The sequence below is a fragment of the Sceloporus occidentalis genome, unplaced genomic scaffold, assembly GCF_023333645.1.
Source record: "Sceloporus occidentalis isolate IW3139 unplaced genomic scaffold, rSceOcc1.0.p SCAF_1, whole genome shotgun sequence".
NCBI classification, from domain to species: Eukaryota; Metazoa; Chordata; class Lepidosauria; order Squamata; family Phrynosomatidae; genus Sceloporus; species Sceloporus occidentalis.
Window position 1 is genome coordinate 17,209,264 of NW_028316981.1, and position 17,784 is coordinate 17,227,047.

At 42.4% G+C, this 17,784-nt stretch overlaps 1 pseudogene; it reads right to left on the reverse strand.

Moving 5' to 3' along the window:
* Positions 1–4,983: 4,983 nt before the first annotated feature.
* LOC149320981 (vomeronasal type-2 receptor 116-like) lies at positions 4,984–14,697 on the reverse strand (annotated as a pseudogene).
* Between the last annotated feature and the right edge of the window lie 3,087 nt (positions 14,698–17,784).

Below are 17,784 nucleotides of genomic sequence, written 5' to 3' on the forward strand. Positions count from 1 at the left end.
AAAATTTGTATGAGGAGGTTGGAAGAAAACATATGGACGAAGGATAATATTTGCTGTCGCTGTGATTCCACTAATCATGTATTCTCCCGGCCTGTAATAATTAAATGGGTTTGTATGATCAGCCATCCATTTCACTGGGCATTTTCTCTTCAGTTTTCCATAAACATCACCGTGTGGCACCATAATCATCCACCATATCATGTGGGAGACACTTACCCATTTAAGGTTCCCCATCTTCACCTCCTCTCTCTCTCTCATCTGCGCACACACAAATGCTTTGGATCAAGTCTCAGAGCTCAATAATTAGAATGCAAAGCCTTTCACAAGAGCAGGGCTGCAACTAGCAACTTTACTAAAACAGGTCAAGTCTAGTCCTGGCCTCAGATGTGAATGGAAGGATCACCCTGTCTTCCTTTAGTCTCATCTCTCAATGGGACAGCAGGTATTTAAATGGTCTAGCTTGTGAGATTCCCTAGATGCAGAATGGCCAAGTGTTGCTCTTGTTTTGAAGTTGCTCATATTAGTTTCAAAGGTGATCTTTGGACAAACATCCCTGTTTTTGTCCAAATATCACTTTTGAAACTGATATAATAGCCAGTAATAACACTACAAAATCTATAACCAACCAACTAACATACAACCAAGAGGCAGAATAAATCATGACCATTTTGATGATTCCCAGGGAGCACAAATCACTCTTGTGGCATAAGAAGCAAATTAGTAATTAGTGATTCCAAGTGGAGATGTGCAGCCAAGGAAAACATGCTTGTGGAGCTCAGCGGTGTAGCTGTTTTTCATTTGCCAGAACAGTTTGGTTGAGCTTTGGTTAAGAAAAAAAAAAGCCATGCCATATACAATGTTTTGATATGGGGAGAGGTGGGTAAGAAATAATAACAATAACAATAACAATAACAATAATAATAATAATAATAATATGTCACACTTCCAGTACACCTATTGTGATACATACACTCATCTGGTAAAGAGCCAGTCATGTTTCTCCCTGCTTCTGCTCTTAGGTAAAGTCAAGTGCCTCTGTCCTACAAAGAAGGCAATGGACATTTGTCTGAACTTCAGCCAGATCTCTGAAGAGTGGGTCATGGAGAGTAACCATTCTGTAATCCCCAAAATGGGAGTTCTTTAGTCCCCATATGAATAAGCTGAACTTTGGCAGCTTTAGTTGCTGCAGTGAATAGGTGTCAGTAGTCTAGTGATCAGCAGGCTGACCCAAAGAAAAAGGGCAGATATTAAAGCCTATATACATTTCCATTTGATAATCACAAAGTATCTTATATCTAAATAGCTATGGTGTCACTAATTAGCAGGTCACATTTCTGGAGCATGTGTACTGGCAGGTCACATACTGCTATCCCATAATGATTGTTGGCATGGTAATCTTAAAAGAGAGGAGGGTACCTCTGAGCAGAGAGGTGTATTTTAGGCCCTGTGACATCAATTTGTTGTTGTCATCGTTGTGCGCCTTCAAATAATTTCTGACTTATGCCAACTCTAAGGTGAATCTATCATGGGGTTTCTTGGCAAGATTTGTTCAGAAGAGGTTTGTCTTCCCCTGAGGCTGAGAGAGTGTCACTTGCTCAAGGTAACCCAGTAGGCTTTATGGCTGAATGAGGAATTGAACCCTGGTCTCCGTAGTCATAGTCCAACACTCAAACCACTATGCCACTCCTGACTTTCAAAATTCAGAAAGTTTCTATGACTTTGGGGGGGGGGGGGCTATTGATTGGTGTCAGGCATCTTCTATGCATTGGTGCCAGTCATCTACTCCCCTTCCATTAGGCTTTGTATTTCACCCACAATCAAGCATGTACAACACTTCCTACTTTGTCAGATTGACACTATCCAGGGTCTCTAGTTATATTCTTGTAGGCCAATAGGAGTGGATGGGAAACACACATACTTTTTCTATTCATATTGGCATTATATATCAATACTCATTTCTACATATTTTCTATTTTTCCCCAGCATGACTTATTAACTGTGCCTCCCAGAAAGCAGTGGCATCATGGAGGGTGTATGGGAGGTGCAGGCTGCACTGGGTGATACCCAAAAGAGGGTGACACCTGGTTGGGACCTCCTTCCCCTTTGGGGTAGGAGGAGGGATTTAACCTTGCTCTTGCACTTCTTTCCTTGACTTTCCTTAGTAATTGTTCTAAGTCCATGATGTTTTCCACAAGTAGTATGGTGTGATCTGCATTAGATTGTTCATGTTCTTCCTCCGATCTTTACTACTACTTCTTCTAACGGGTGAAACACATGGGCCAAATTAAGCAGTTTCCAACTGATTTGAAGGCAGAGTGTTTAGATGAAGCACACCTCCAAAGTGGGTGGAAACTGAAGCTGTGCTCTGGGGTTAAAAACTGGAGCAAAAAGAGCCCAAGATATTCCTACTTAGTCCAGAAAATGTGCATCTTCCACCTTGCATATAAATGCCCCAACCTGAGAGCAGTTTTGAAAGACTGATCCATCCTAACCCTAACCCTAACTCTAAAGCTGTCTATAAATGCACTGGTGCAGGTGCACGTTAAAAAAGGATGGATCCAGAATGGGATGGTGGCAATGCAAAAAAGTGAAAGATATAAGTACAACATACACAAACCAGACAGCTCAAGAGGGGGCTTGGGGTGAAGGGGGCATGTATGGGGAGCATGATTATGCTCTGCCAGTGTTTTACTGGGCACACCAATGCTCTGGTGACTTGTACCAGTGGAGGATCGCAAGTGTGGCTGATCAAAGATGAGGCCATCCAATGGGATGGTATCTAGGCAGCAGGCGGTCACCGGCAGTGTGTTTGTGTGACAGCATGCATGATGGGTAGGTGACAAAAATTCTTTACCCAGCCTGATGCTGTACCATGTGGTTGGGCCATGTGCACACGGGCTGCCTTGGGAGCAGCTGGTGTGGATGGTGGGGTTTCGGCACACTTCCAGAAAATGCAGGCTGGAGCCATTTTTACCTACTCATCTGTTCCACCCCTAAGTCTAAACCTGTTCTTTGAATGATATTGTATGCAGAAAAGGAAGTGTGCCGAAACCCCGCCATCCACATCAGTTGCTTCCAAGGCAGCCCATGTACACATGGCCCAACCACATGGTACTGCATCAAGCTGGGTGAAGAATTTTTGCAATGATATAGACACTGAACATCATCAACCCTTTGGTCAGCTGAAGGAGTCACATTTGAAATTCTGAGTGTTCGGGGTATCACCAAAATGACTGCTGCTAGCAGTAAGCATGGCTAGTCACAAACTCACGTTTTCTAGAAGGCAAACTGTGAGGACTGAGAGATAAGTAACTTTGGCCCGTTCTACACGGGCCTTTTAGTACGTACTGTGTATGTACTAGGGTTGCCCGGGGGTGTCTCTTTCAGACGCCCCCAACCCTAGTACGTACACAGTATGTACAAAATGACGGCGCCCATTCTACATGGGTGCTGCCATTAGGACGTCATGGCCATGCTGCCTCCAAACGGAGTGGCACAGACGTGATGTTCTGGCGCCGTGGAAGGGCTCCTGTGACGCCCTTTCCACGGCTCAGGAAGGAGCTCCGAAACGGAGCTCCTTACTGGTTTTGTGTCGCTGGCGCAGCCTTTACATGGCTGCGCCAGTGACACAAAAGAGAAAGGGGTTGAGCGGCCCCTTTCTCTTTTCCCCACCGCTGTTGGGGTGTCCTTGGGGCTTGAAGCCCAAAGGACACCCCTTTCCAGGCTGCGGGAAGCGGCCTTTTGCTGCTTCCCGCGGCCTGGAAAAGCAGCGGATCGGGGCCTCAGGGCTGCCGCTGTGGCAGCTGAGGCCCCGATCCATCGGGGAATGGGGCAGGTACAGGCCACCCCAAAGGGGTGGTCTGTAAACTGCCTTTCTTAGGAAACTGAGCATAAGGCAGAGGTGAACTCTCAGGGCCAAAACATAAAACTACTCATATTAATCTGGTTTTGTGGTATATCTGAACATTTATGTCACAGAACCCTATGATAGGCTTCCCCTATGATATAAACACGCAAAACTGGGAAGACAAAAATGTCTACACTGACCCAAAAGGAGAGAAAATATATTCACAGTATGTGAGGAAAAGATAGAAAAGTTCCACTCTTCCCCATTCCACTTTCTGCCCATGAGGGTTCTTCTTCCTTGTGTCCTGCCACACCCATTAGAATAACAATGGTCTTCTGCAACACAGGCCAAACATGAATGAGAGCTAAATTAGTGCAGACCCAAACAATAATTTTAGTTGGGATTTTTTTAAGGGGGAATGGTATTTGTGTGGAGAGAATCTGGTAATCTGGAGGCTGTCATTGTAGAAAAGGACTACCATAGTAGTGCACTTGTCAACTGCAGGGAGTTGACTATATGGTCCCTTTGAGCTCAATGATTGCTTTTATTACTGTCTTGCCATAACAACTATTGGCTAAGAAGTCAGATGCAATATTTAAGTTTCATCATCAGATGTTTCTTTACATTCAGGTGAGGCCTTAGTACAGTGGGCCCTTGGTATCTGCCGGGGTTTGGTTCCAGGATGCCCCCTGGATACCAAAATTTGTGGATGCTCAGGTCGCATTAAATATAATAGCATAGTAAAATGGCATCACTTCTATAAAAGGGCAAAATCAAGGTTTCTCTATGATAATTTGTATATTTTAAAAGTATTTTCAAGCAGTGAATGCTTGAATCAGTGGATAAAAAATCCGTGAATGAGGAGGGCTGACTGTACAATAACATAATAACAACTCAGATTGTCTTTTTGGAGAGCAGAGGAGGTCTTAATGATGTATACGTTTTGCATATTTGTTTTTCTCATAGTGTTACTTGTCTAAAGTACTGAAGTAAATTCAAAATCAATATTTCTATTTCCTGTGATCCTTCTAATGTTGCAATACATTCATTTCCACCCGATCACCATTAGTGTGCTTCATCATTCATGTGAAAAGAAGAGACATACATATGCTTTAGTATCTGTTTAAATACTTCATTCAAAAAGGAGATCTCAGGTTTATTGCAGTCACATGGTACAACGTGGAGGCAACATAATAAAAAGAACATAGGCAGAATTGACAGGAATTATCTTAAATTTTCACAATCAGACATTCCTTTCTATTCAAATCTGGCCTAAATAATATAATGTAGCATTTGGGGATGAAAATGCAACCCAGTAACCCCAGACTGGAGGACAAGATGGAGAAGACCTGCACAGCTACCATGTATTTCCCTTTGGTGCTCAGGTAGGTGGGCACAAAGGACACCCAAACACTGCAAAACACCAACATGCTGAAGGTGATCAGCTTGGCTTCATTGAAGGCCCCTGGTAGCTTCCTGGCAAGGAAGGCCAGAGTGAAACAGATGGTGGCCAGAAAGCCCATGTAGCCAAGGGCAGAATAAAACATGACCACAGATCCTTCATTACACTGAAGTGTGATCTGTCCAAATTGGGAGTGCATGTCAGCATCAGGGAAAGGGGGAGAGATTCCCAGCCAGATCATACAAATGGCCACCTGAACACCAGAACAAGAAATGACAATGGAGTTGGCCAAGGTCTTCCCCAGCCATTTCCTCATCTTGCTTCCTGGTTTTGTGGCCATAAAGGCCACCACCACCATGACGGTTTTTGCCAACAAGGAAGAGACAGCAACTGAGAAGATGATGCTGAAGGCAGTTTGTTGGAGAAGGCAGGTTACCATCTGTGGTTGACCAATGAAGAGAAAGGAGGATAAAAAGGAAAGGAGGAGGGATACAAGGAGCATGTAGGCGAGATCACGGTTGTTGGCTTTGACCATGGCAGTTTTTTGGTATTTAAGGAAGATTCCTAAGACAAACCCTGTGCTTAGGGATAAGAGCAGGGCAAAGAAAGCTATGGTGATTCCCAAAGGTTCTTTATAGGAGAGGTAACTGAAAACCTTGGCAATACATTTTGTGTGTTCTTTATTTGAATAATTGCCATCTGGACACTGAAAAGAAAAAAAGGTAGGCACATCATCACTTTATGTTACAGTATTTGATAATTTGTGGTCTGTTATACATCTTGAAAATATATGCATGTGATGTGGGCTATATATGCTATCTTAAGTTATTGTAGCACAAGGATTGGCAAGTCACACCCAATCAGCCCAAGAAAACCCCATGATAGATTCACCTTAAGGTTGCCATAAGTTGGGAACAACATGAAGGCACACAACAACAACAACAAATAGGTTTTTATCTTTTAAAGTTATGACTAAGTGTGCTTTTAATTGGTGTAGGTTTAATGTTTTAATGGAACTTTAACAAAATATTTAATTTATTCATAGTCTGCCATTCTCTTGCTTTAAAGGTAAAAGGTAAAGGTAGTCCCTTGACATGAATGTCTTGTCGTAGCCAACTGTAGGGCGTTGTGCTCATCTCTGTTACTAAGCTGAAGGGCCAATGTTTTCTGAAGACAACTCCGGTGGTCATATGGCCATCATAACTACATCGAATACTGTTACCTTCCTATTGAAGTGGTACGGTACTTATTTATCTACTTGCATTTGCATGCTTTCCAACTGCTAGGTTGGCAGAAGCTGGGACTAGAGACAGGAGCCCACTCCATCACTTGGGCCTTGAACTGCCAAGCTTCCAATCTCCCGATCGTCAGAATTGGCATCTTAACCACTAAACCACTGCATGCCATTGATTTGCTTTAGGACCCATTTATTTGTCATTTTAGCTGTCTAAGGCTATCTATAAAATTCTTCTCCAGTACCACATTACAAATGAATTGATTTTCTTCCCATTTGATTTCTTCTCTGCTCAGAGAATTTGGAACTATTTCAATGTTTTCAGGCATCTGCTTTAAAGTTTAGTCAATTATCTGTGCTTATTATTTTTGTTTTCCTAAGGTTCATCTGTAAACCTTCCTTAGCACTTTTTCTTGACTTTCTTCAGTAACTATTCCAATTATTTGCTATTTTCTGCTAGTAGTGTGGTGTCATTTGCATATCTTAAATAACTGAAATTGTTGAGGTTCCTGCCTCCAATCTTCACACTTCCTTCCTCTGAGTCTAATGCTGTTTTACGTATCCTATGTTCAGTGTTCCAGTTAAGTAGATAAGTGATAAAACGCAGTCCTGCCTGACCCCCTTGCCAATTGGAAGCCATTCTGTTTCTCCATATTCTACCCTGATGGTAGCCTCTTGTTGTAAGTCCAAGTTATACATCAGGACATTCAAATGATGTGGCATAGTCATTTCGTTAAGAGCAATGCATAGTTTGTCATGGTCTAAACCGTCAGGTGACCTCTAGATAGCATTTGAAGTTAAAATACATTCAGAGTAGATAGAGCGATGAACATCTTTTTTTTATGTTGGCGGTATGTAACTTCAAGTTCAGTACAGGGTGCCCTTCCCTTATGCGGGGAATCCATTCTGGATCCCCCGCATAAGGGAAATTCTGCAATGCTGAAGCCCTATTTAAAACAATGGGGCTCGTGCATGCAGTGTGGCATGGCACGTGCGCCACATGTGCATGCACCATTGCCTTTTATGGTGAGCAGCTTTCAGCATAAGCTGAAAGCTGCGAAAAGTGTGCCTGTATATGACGTGGACATGCTGTAGTAGTAATTCAGGCTACTGGGCACAGCAAGAAGAGGAGCCTTTACATCTTGTGCATGCCCTTCCTTAAGAACCATAGTTGGCCACTGTGGAATATAGGTTAGTGGAACAATGGCTTGATCCTATAGGCATATCTGTTCAGTGGTAAGGGACATGTTCTACATGCAGAAGGTCCAGGTCCAACCCATGAATCTCCCATGATTTCTCCAAGGTCTCCAGATTAAGGACAGCCCTTTCCCTGAAAAACTGAAGGAACTCTGCCACTCAGAGTAGACCGCATTGTTCAGTTGACAAATCTGGTAGTAGATTATTAGGAGGACAATACATCAGCAAAGGTAATTAATATTTCTAGTATAGTTGTCCCTCTGTATCTGCAGAGGTTCTGTTACAGACCCCCTCCTGGGATAGTAAAAACGTTGGGACCTTAAATCCTATTAATGTCAATTGATGCTCCAATCTGTGGATGTTTAGCCCGTTGATATGGACTGGCATACTCCTGTCCCGGGAATACATTATGAATGTGTACTTTTATTAACCACATCTGCTAATCCCATAGTTAATGATTTTATATTTTTATCCTGCCAATTTCCCCCAAAGTCCTAACATCATAAATGAAGTGTTCCCTTTTTAAAAATGATCTTCTTAGTCATGTGGTCTGTAAAATGAAATCCCTATTTCTCGCTCTACTCTCTTCGACTGTTGAAAAACACCTCTTATATAGTCAGGTTCAAATTCCTTACCAGAAATAGTTATCCTACCTGAGTTCTTCCTATCTTATTAGGACCTGCTACATATGACACTTTTGGAAAATTTGCCACCCATAAGCGAATGTTTGTTCTATTCCACAGGAGCAGCTTTTTTGGATTCGAGACACTTACCTTCTTGAGTGGAGATTGTTCCTTCTGTACATGGGGCACAATCATAACAGCAGACTGGCTCATCTTCTTTAATCAGTTTGGTAGATCCAGGGTGACAGCTTTCAGTACATCTAGAGAAGGGCACAGTCTAAGCAAAAAGAGAAAGTGGATCCAGCAGTATGTGATAGCTAGGGTTCAAGGACATAGCTGTGTTAGTCTTGAAAATCAGTATTTGCAAAGAGATCTTGTAGCGCCTTTGAGACTATGCCTCTGAGGAAGTAGCTCTAGTCTATAAAAACGCATGCTACCAGTTTCTTTCATTAGTCTCAAAGGCGCTACAAGAAACCTTTGCATACTGATAATTGGGATATTTTACTTATTCATGGAAATAAATTAGGGTTATTTACAGTGGGGTCTCTTTATTTTCAGACTTGCCCTAATGGTGGCGTGGACGCGTGAATGCACCACCATTGGGAACAATAGGACTTGAGGTCTCTCGCATTTTGGTATTTGAAGGGGGGATGATCCTAATCACGCTAATAATGTGAATTAAGCATGGGAGGAGGACACTTTCGTCCAGTGTGACAAGGATGGGGCTTGGACGTATTCTTCTACAGTGCCTCCATTCTTTCCGGGAGGGGTACTCTCAGAGGTTGGTGCTGTCTGACTCCTTTGCCATTGGCTTGTGGGGTCCCTCAGGGTTCAGTCTTATCCCTTATGCTATTTGAAATTTAAATGAAACTACTGGGGAGTGGATTCAAACCGATTGGTGGCTTGGAGTGGCCTTTGGCAGCTCCAGCCTTGATTGAGCCCTAGCAGAGCAATACTGCGCTGACTGGATCCTGTGGTCCCAAGGCTGGTTGCTGCCACAGTCCAGAGTGGATCTCCAGCAGTTTTCCCCACTCCTTTTGTGGTGAGTTTGGGCCACATTAGCTAGCCTCGGTGCAGCTTCTTGCCAATCCAGGGTGTGCGTCATCTGCACACCACACTTCGGCATTTTTTTCCCATCTGTTTCAGGCCTGGGAGAGTTTTTCCAGTGTTATGGTGTTAGGTGTCACTAGCATGTGGATGATACATACCCACCTCTATTACTCCTCCCCACCTCTTTCAAAGGAAACTGTTCCTGGGTTAAACTGGTGCCTGGCCGCTGTAATAGACTGGATGAGGGCAAACAAATTGAAGATTAATCCAGAAGAAGATAGGCAGTCAAAATAGAGATTTGGTTTCAGCCATGTTAGATGGGGTTACACTCCCCTTGAAAACATAGGTTTGCAGTGTTACTGAGCCTCACTGCCTTCTGTTTAATATCAAGAAATTGGGGTAATAGCAATAGCAAGTACATTTCTATACTGCTTATCAGTGCACTTAAGCACTCCCTAAGTGGTTCACAAAATGTAAGCTACCCCAGGCTCTGAGCCAGTTATCCTTCTGGCAGCTCAAATGGTTGCTACACTCTCATGAGAATGAAGCAAAGTTTGAAAGGCTGTCTGTCTAGCGCTACAGCACCTAGATGCCATGCCTTCGGTGAACTCCAAGTCTCAAGTCTTCCACAATGAAGTGGGTCTCTGAAGAGATTGCGGCAGGATAATTTTCCGGCAATTTCCCCAGCCACCTCATTCTTTTCAATGTCATTTTCCATCATAGTGACCCGTGTGAGACAATGCCAGATTTGGATTCCCCTATCTAAACTACAGTGAAACCCCGGGGTTTCCAATAAGAGAAGTTGCTAATTTGGCTGATTTGGAGGGGTTTTTGTCTAAATTTAACCTAATTTGCATACCCCCCCAACATTCCTGGCAATGGGGAAGTGAACCCGGTCAAGCCAAAAAGCCGCTCCGTTGCCTCTTAACGGCACATGAACCTGTTTCTAAAAATCCTTATTTCTCCGCTTCCCTTCTTGCTATACAGGCATACAGGCTGGGACTCCTCCTAGCCCACACCTCCATGCAGCACATTAGCCCCCACCATCCATGCATCATGCTCACGCTGTAGCCCCACACACCAATAAATATATCCTTCCTCCTAAATGTGCCCTCTCTCTTTCTCTCTCTCTTGCTCATGACATGATTTTAAAATATAGTGCCTGGGGCACCTGATGCCAGATGGCTCGCCCCCTGAATCATGCCAAGGGTGCATGATGCACCTTTTGATTTTCTTGCACCCCCTGATGGATACATGTCTACCTGGTATTGCATGATGCCAGGTGGGGAAGCTCCCTATTTCTCAAGGGATTCACCAGCCTTGTAAATAATAGAGTAGTGGTTAGTGTTAGATTACAGTTCATACCACCTGGCATGGAAAAACTCCACTTTTTCTCTTTTCCTAATAATCCACACATAGGATGCCCTTCAGTCTCCATATATCTACTGTCTGTCTGTCTGTCTGTCTGTCTGTCTGTCTGTCTGTCTATTGTGTGAAAAAAAATGAGATCCAGACACCCGAGGTTGCCCAGGACCCCAGGAGGGGGTTGCCATTCTCCAGATGTCCTCCGCATTTCTGACAGACCGCTGCCCCACAATTACTTTTCTTCACGATCCTGATGGAAGCGGGATGATCCTCCACAAAGGTCCAGGTACTGCTCTTGGTGCCCTCAATGCTGCCAACGGACAGCCATTCTGCAATTCAGATGTCCTGGATGCTGTTCCTGCTGTCCAAGAACCTCCACAGTTCTCCAAGTTCCAGACACATTGTGCCCCAGCCAAGATCGCATTCCTGGTTCAGCCTTGGCATCCCAAGTCACTGGTCCTTCGGTTCCAGATCCCATCCACTCCTGTGGCTGGTCATAACTAAGTCATGATATTTTCCCGGACTCTCAGCAAGGCTTGTGCTGGACATTTTCTATACTCTTTTGCAAGCCAGATACTGTTACGGGACAGTTCTTTTGACCATTTTGCCAGAGGCTTGAACTCAAAATCACATCCTCCTGCATAGAATCCTGGGTTTATTGTGGCCAATGCACAGTGATACTATAGAAACTATGGACTCATTTACAACACTACTTCAAAGACTCTTTCTATATGTTTCTTTTGCTGTAGTTTAATAATGTATATTATTGATTGATATTAATGTACATTATGCTTGTGCTTGCTTTCTATTGGATTTATGCTCATTACTATCATGTGGTGTGATTGAGAGTGATGCTGAATGAGAGAGACATTGATAAAGATGTTGAATAGCACTGGCCCAAAACAGAGCCCTGTGGGACCCCACTGATGATGAAAAGGAGCCATTGTTGAGCACCCTTTGGGTTCGGCCAGTCAACCAATTACAAATCTATGTAAAAGTTACCTTGTCTAGCCCACATTTTACAAGCTTATTTGCAAGAATGTCATGGGGAACCTTGTCAAAGGCCTTACTGAAACCAAGATATGCTATATCCACAGCATTCCCTTCATCTAATAAGCTGGTAATTTTATAAATTAAAAAAAGAGAGAGATCAGATTTGTCTGGCTTTAGCAAAAAAGAGATCAGATTTCTATACAGCCATTTTGGAGTGCTCCTGGATTCATGGTTGAGCCTGGAGGCCCAGGTTTCAGCAGTGACCAAGAATGCTTTTGCACAGTTAAAGCTAGTGCACCAAATATGCCTGTTCTGGAGAAATCAGAACTGGCCACAGCAGCACATGCCTTGGTTACATCCTGTTTGGTCTACTGTAATGTGCTGTATGTGGGGCTGCCTTTGAAAAGTGCTGAGAAACTTCAGTTGGCTCAAAGAGCTGCAGGCTTCTATTTGTTCTGATGCTGCGTTTCAGGAAAACCCTTCCTCATGAGCTGATTCTTCTAGTTCTTTTTTTCTGTGGCCAAAGTTGAATCAACACAAGAAACTCTGACCTCAGAAAAAGAGAAACAGAAGGTTCAGTTTGTGAAGAAAGGTTTTCTTGAAACGTGTCAGCAGGACAAATAAAAGCCCTTTTTTGAAAAACAGCATAGCTTAACAGCATATTGTTCTGTAAAACTACCGGAGAACATCTCTTATTTTCCAGCATTTCATGGTCTTTTGTACTTCAGCTCCCTCTCCTTTCTCATCAAAGAGCTGTAGCCAAGTTGTCAACTGGAGCTGGCTACAGGGAGCACATGGCTCTCTTGTAGTCAGTGATGAACACTCATCCCTCCATATTTTCTGGGGTTAGGGGCACATGACCCCCGTGAATGTGGAAAAACCACAAATAACAAAAATGCCACGTTTTTACCTGAAAGAACACCTCTCTAGGTGCTCCAGTGCAACTCTGTGGTCAACAACTGCTAGACATTGGCCATAGAATTGCACTGGAGAACCTAAAAATGTCTAGTGGAGTGTTCTCCACTCCAAGTAATCTCTAGGTCCTTCAGGTGACCTTTGGTAAATGTTGACCATAGAGTTGTGCTGGAGGGCCTAGATATTCCTAGAGAGAACATATTAATAAAAGCCATGAGTAATCAAACCTGCAAAAGGCAAAGATACAAATGTGGAGGGATGAGTGTATTCAAATCTCAAGTTGAGTCTCAAGTCTAGGAGCCAGTTTTAACAGACAAAAAAGGAGGTGATGGAGGGATGTGTATCTGTGTGGGGATGGAGTTTAAATAACTATAAAATCAAGGTGATGGGCACAAAGTGAGGTAAAGAAAATTAAATTATGTATCATAGATGTTGAATTACTGGGTTCTGGTCATAGGTTTAAAGAAATCGTATATTGTATATTATTTGTATTCCTATTCTCTTTCCTTTGACTATAAACTAATTGAATAGGAGTTATTTATATATGATGCAGTACAACTTAAACTTGCTATCCTATACTGATTTAATATGAAAAAGAATCAAGTGATTTCCCCACCTGGTTAAACCCCTGCGGCCACACAATGGCATTCTGATCAATGGAGAGCTTGATCTCTGAGGAGGCCTGTCCATCTGTTCTCCCAATGCTGATGCCAGCAGTGGACTTGTTTGGAAACACCACCCAGTTCACGATATGAAAGTCAGCTGCCAGATCGCCGTTTGCATCCAAATAAACTCCTTCCATTGAAGTATTATAATGCTGGAAGTTTCCCAAGAAAGAGTGAAGCTAGAATGACAGAGAAATGCATACAGTGAAGAAACAGGGCATCCTGGTATGGGCTCTGTCCATTTGAAGCAATGGATGTAGTGATTCATTCACTACTGGAAGTACTGATTCTTTCAGAGTGCCTAAAGTAAATTTCTTCATTGTTATGGCTATATCTGTTCAAGGCCTCAGTTTTGTTGCTAAGATTTTTCTTTTGCTTTACAAATTTTGAGGAAAACAAGACTTAGAATAATTAGATATGTAATTTGGAGGTCTGATCTGCACTACAAAAATAATGTACAGTACTTTGACACTGCCTATAAACAGATCCAGGCTGATTGCCACATGATATAGCCAACAAAATCCCCATTCTGTCTCAGCCACCTTTTCTTAATAACCACACGAAAGTGCAGGATGGATAATGACAGCACTTTACAGACCCCCCACTTGTCCCTCCTCTTGATTTAGAAATGAACTACTGATAATGCTATGCCATGTAACTGTCTGGAAAAAGAAAAGTGATACCTGCCATGCCTGGATCCATTGAAGTGCTAACCTGTAGCCAACCACCATCCCCCTCTGCTTCCGTTGGGATGAGTATGCAGAATGTAAGGCATATGCAACAGCCTGTATGGCATTGTAAATACTGTAGCTATCTTCAGACAGGATTCTTTCAATGGCATCATCAGATAGATTTTCCAAGTTCTCTTTTTCTTTGCATCTTTTCCATAATTTTACAGATAAAGTATGCTTTGAATAAGAACAGTGAAAAGCTGCTTCCCCAAATTGTGTGTTGTCAAAGAGAAATTGATCAAAATTGTCATATCGTGGCTTTTTCTTTGTTTGGATTGAGAAAGACAGGGCAGCATGAGTGTTCTGGAAATCAACCAGTTTGTAGAGCAACCTCATAGTGAGGTCCTGCAAAGCTGTTGCAATCCAGACTTTCCCCACCAATGATTTTTTAATCATAACAGCTAGAGGAATGATGATCTGAGAGTCCATCTGACAAACAATTACATTGGCTTTAGACTCCATAAGATAAAAAATCAGCTTGAATGTCTTTTCCCAGTCCAGTCTAGGGATCTGGTCTGAGAAAGCAATGCAGATATCATACTGCTGGACCAGAGTTGCAAAGGTGCTCATGAACTTTACCCCACTGTCATTGTCTGATGCAATGAGACCAATCCATGTCCATCTGAAATGCAGGAGCAATTTGACAATCTCCAGGAAAGGGGGCTTTGGAACCATCCGGTAGAAAAATGGATATTGGTGTTTATCTTTAGGAACTTGATTTAGAAAACCGTAACTGACCTAGTAATGAGAGACAGAGATGATATTTCAGTTATTTAGCATCTAAGGCCAACTTGTGATGAGAAAAAATGTCTCAGGAAATGCCAGATTTTATCCTTGTACAACTAGATTTTATTTTGGAGAACTATATGATCTTGTCCTTATCTTGAAGTAAATTCTGGGAGCTTCTGGCATTACCAAATATTTTTAAAGTCCCCCTCCCAGTTAAATTTAAAATACCCCAGTGCTTTCCAAAATGAAATGAATTGGTTATTTGTAGTGCTTCTACTATCTCAGACTCTGTAAATATGGCCACCAAGTAAACACAGCTATTCTTTCCAAGACACAAATGGGCCAAATGTAGACGCCCCCCCCCATCCTCACAGAAACCTGTCTTCGTGGCACAGGGCCAAGTCTCCGAATTGTGGGTGGGCTGTTTTCATGAAGCATGGCCAGTTCTGAACAGAATCTGCCCAATCCCTCCCTTAAATCAGCTTTTAAAAAGTTTACTTTTGCTCTGTTTTTTGTTGGAAAATCCAGAGGACTCTGCAGTGACGCCAGGCAGATATCTAAATACGCATCCCTGCTGTGTCACCTGGCACCACCACTGGTGACAGTGGTCCCTCTGAGGTCTTAATGAGGCACCATCAATCACAAGGTGGGCACCTCATTGTGATGTCAGAGAGAGAGAGAGAGAGAGAGAGAGAGAGAGAGAGAGAGAGAGAGAGAGACCTGTGCCAGCAGTGGCACTGCCAGGCAACACAGCCAGGAAGCATGTGCAGACAGCTGCCTGGTGTTACAGAATGTGGGGGTAACATTGGCAATCTGGAACAGCTCTGGTGAAAAGTACTGTGAAAGCAGCCTAGAGTATTCTGACTGGTGTAGATAAACAGAACGAAAAAGAAAAAAGAAGAAGAAGCATGTATTCACAGTAGAATTAATAACGAAAACAAAGTCCCACGTACTCTTTATAGTCCACAAACGTTATTATCTTAAAAAGCCCAACATGTTTTGGCCTTATCACAAAATGGCCTTTTTCAGGGGCTTTTACCAGCGATTTAAGAAGTTGTAGTCTGCACTCTTGTCAAAGTGGACACTCTGAGTATTAGACGGAAGGTGTAGATGAGCCCCAAGTGAGGAAAACCTTAGCAGTAAACCTTAGCAGTAATTTGTTGCCTCAATCCATGGAGAGAGGAGGATTAAGAAATAATAATAATAATAATAATAATAATAATAATAATAATAGAGGTTTGGCTCCAGCATGGATTCACATCCAGGGATCGATTGGCCTGCCTGCTCATAGATGGAAACTGACTCACCCAGTCTGCCTGCTTTGGAATGCCATATTTGGGATTCTACATGGACTCACGGTTCCCCTGCTACCTGAAGGTAGGGCAGACCATCTGCCCTGAACTGGGCATGACCCTGGTAGCCCGCACCCCAAAGATCCCAATTTTGCCTCCCAAACTGGATCTGCCTGGCACCCATTCCTTGTCTACCCCCAACTGTATCAACTGGGCCATAACAAACTACAAGTCCCAGGATTCCTTAGGATGGAGCTATGACAGTTAAAGCAGTGTTGATATCCCTCTGCATACTAATCTAGTCTAACATGGCCATGCCTTTGAATTCTAATGGCCCCTCAAGTTATCGTGTCAGATTGCAAAAGTGGATGTATGTATTTAGGCAGGCGTTTGGTTGCTAGATTTTATTTGAATGCTGTCTTAATGTTTATTCTTGTTTTGAATTAGGCTGTTTTATCAATGTTTTAGTTATTAGTGGTGTTTATTTTTAACTTTTGTATAAAATGTTTTAACCTTGTATTTTTTAAATATATTGTAAACCACCTTGAATCCCACTGCGGGAGAAAGGTGGGATATAAATCTTGTAAATAAATACACCATTTTCCCACCCTCCAAATTCATACCTGTGGAATTTTGTAGCTGCTCAACATGGTTGAAATCTGGCTGGAGATTTCAGAGTCGGTCCCTTCAAGAACTGCCAAGAGGTTATTCTGCCTCCCGCACTTGTAGTTTGGAAGATTCTTCTGGTCAAAAGACAGCAGATCTATTAGAGCCTCATAAGTCATTCATTCATTGAAATAGTCCTCATAGATGTTGTAGCCCAGAGTGATGTTGGGCAACAGCCTTGGATTCTTGTTGATCTTATGAATGGCAAAAAGAAAGAGCAGGATGTGCCCAAACCTCATTCCTTTTATACTGCAACAAAATGTGTATCATAAACTTTTATTCTCCAGTTAGAAAAAAAATATATGACAAATTCCTGTATACTTTAGTATACGAGCTACAAATCAGAGAGGGGACCCTCCTCTTTTTTTAAACCAGTTTTTTGCATTAATGTGTAGGACTACACCAATATAGGATTAAACCAGAAAATTAAGTAGCAAAATACAGGTCAGATGTTATGGTCATTAACTTTATATAATAATTGTTCATTATTTTTAAAAAGTGCTAAAAAGTTAGTTTTTGTTTGAACTTATGTTAACTATAGGATTTATTTCTGAAAGGCATTTCTTGCACTTTTAAATAAAGTGATTAAAAAGAAGCAACATACAAGGGGTACTGGTCTAACAACAACAACAAAACAACTGCCAATAAAGTCTTATAGTTAAAAGGCTTATAGTAAATTCAAACAGTCCAGTTGTGGTTCCAGTGAGAGAGTTGGAGAATAGTAATAATAGCCTACAGTCGATCCTGCACATTTGTGGATTTGACTTTGGTGGATTTGATTATTCGTGGATTTGATTAATATGTTCTCTCTAGGAATTTCTAGGTCCTCCAGCGTGACTCTGTGGTTAATTTACATTAAAAGTCTCAGTGGAGGACCTGGAGAAATATACAGAGCACACTTCTCTAGGCATTTACATGGTCAATTTCTGGCAGATGTTGATCATAGAATTGTGCTGGAGGACTAGACAGGTGTTCTCTCAGGTTAAAAAATTAGGGTTTTTTATTTTTGTTTTTTCCACTTTCACAGGGATCCTGTACCCCTAACCCCAAGAAATGTGGAGGGCTCACTGTAAGT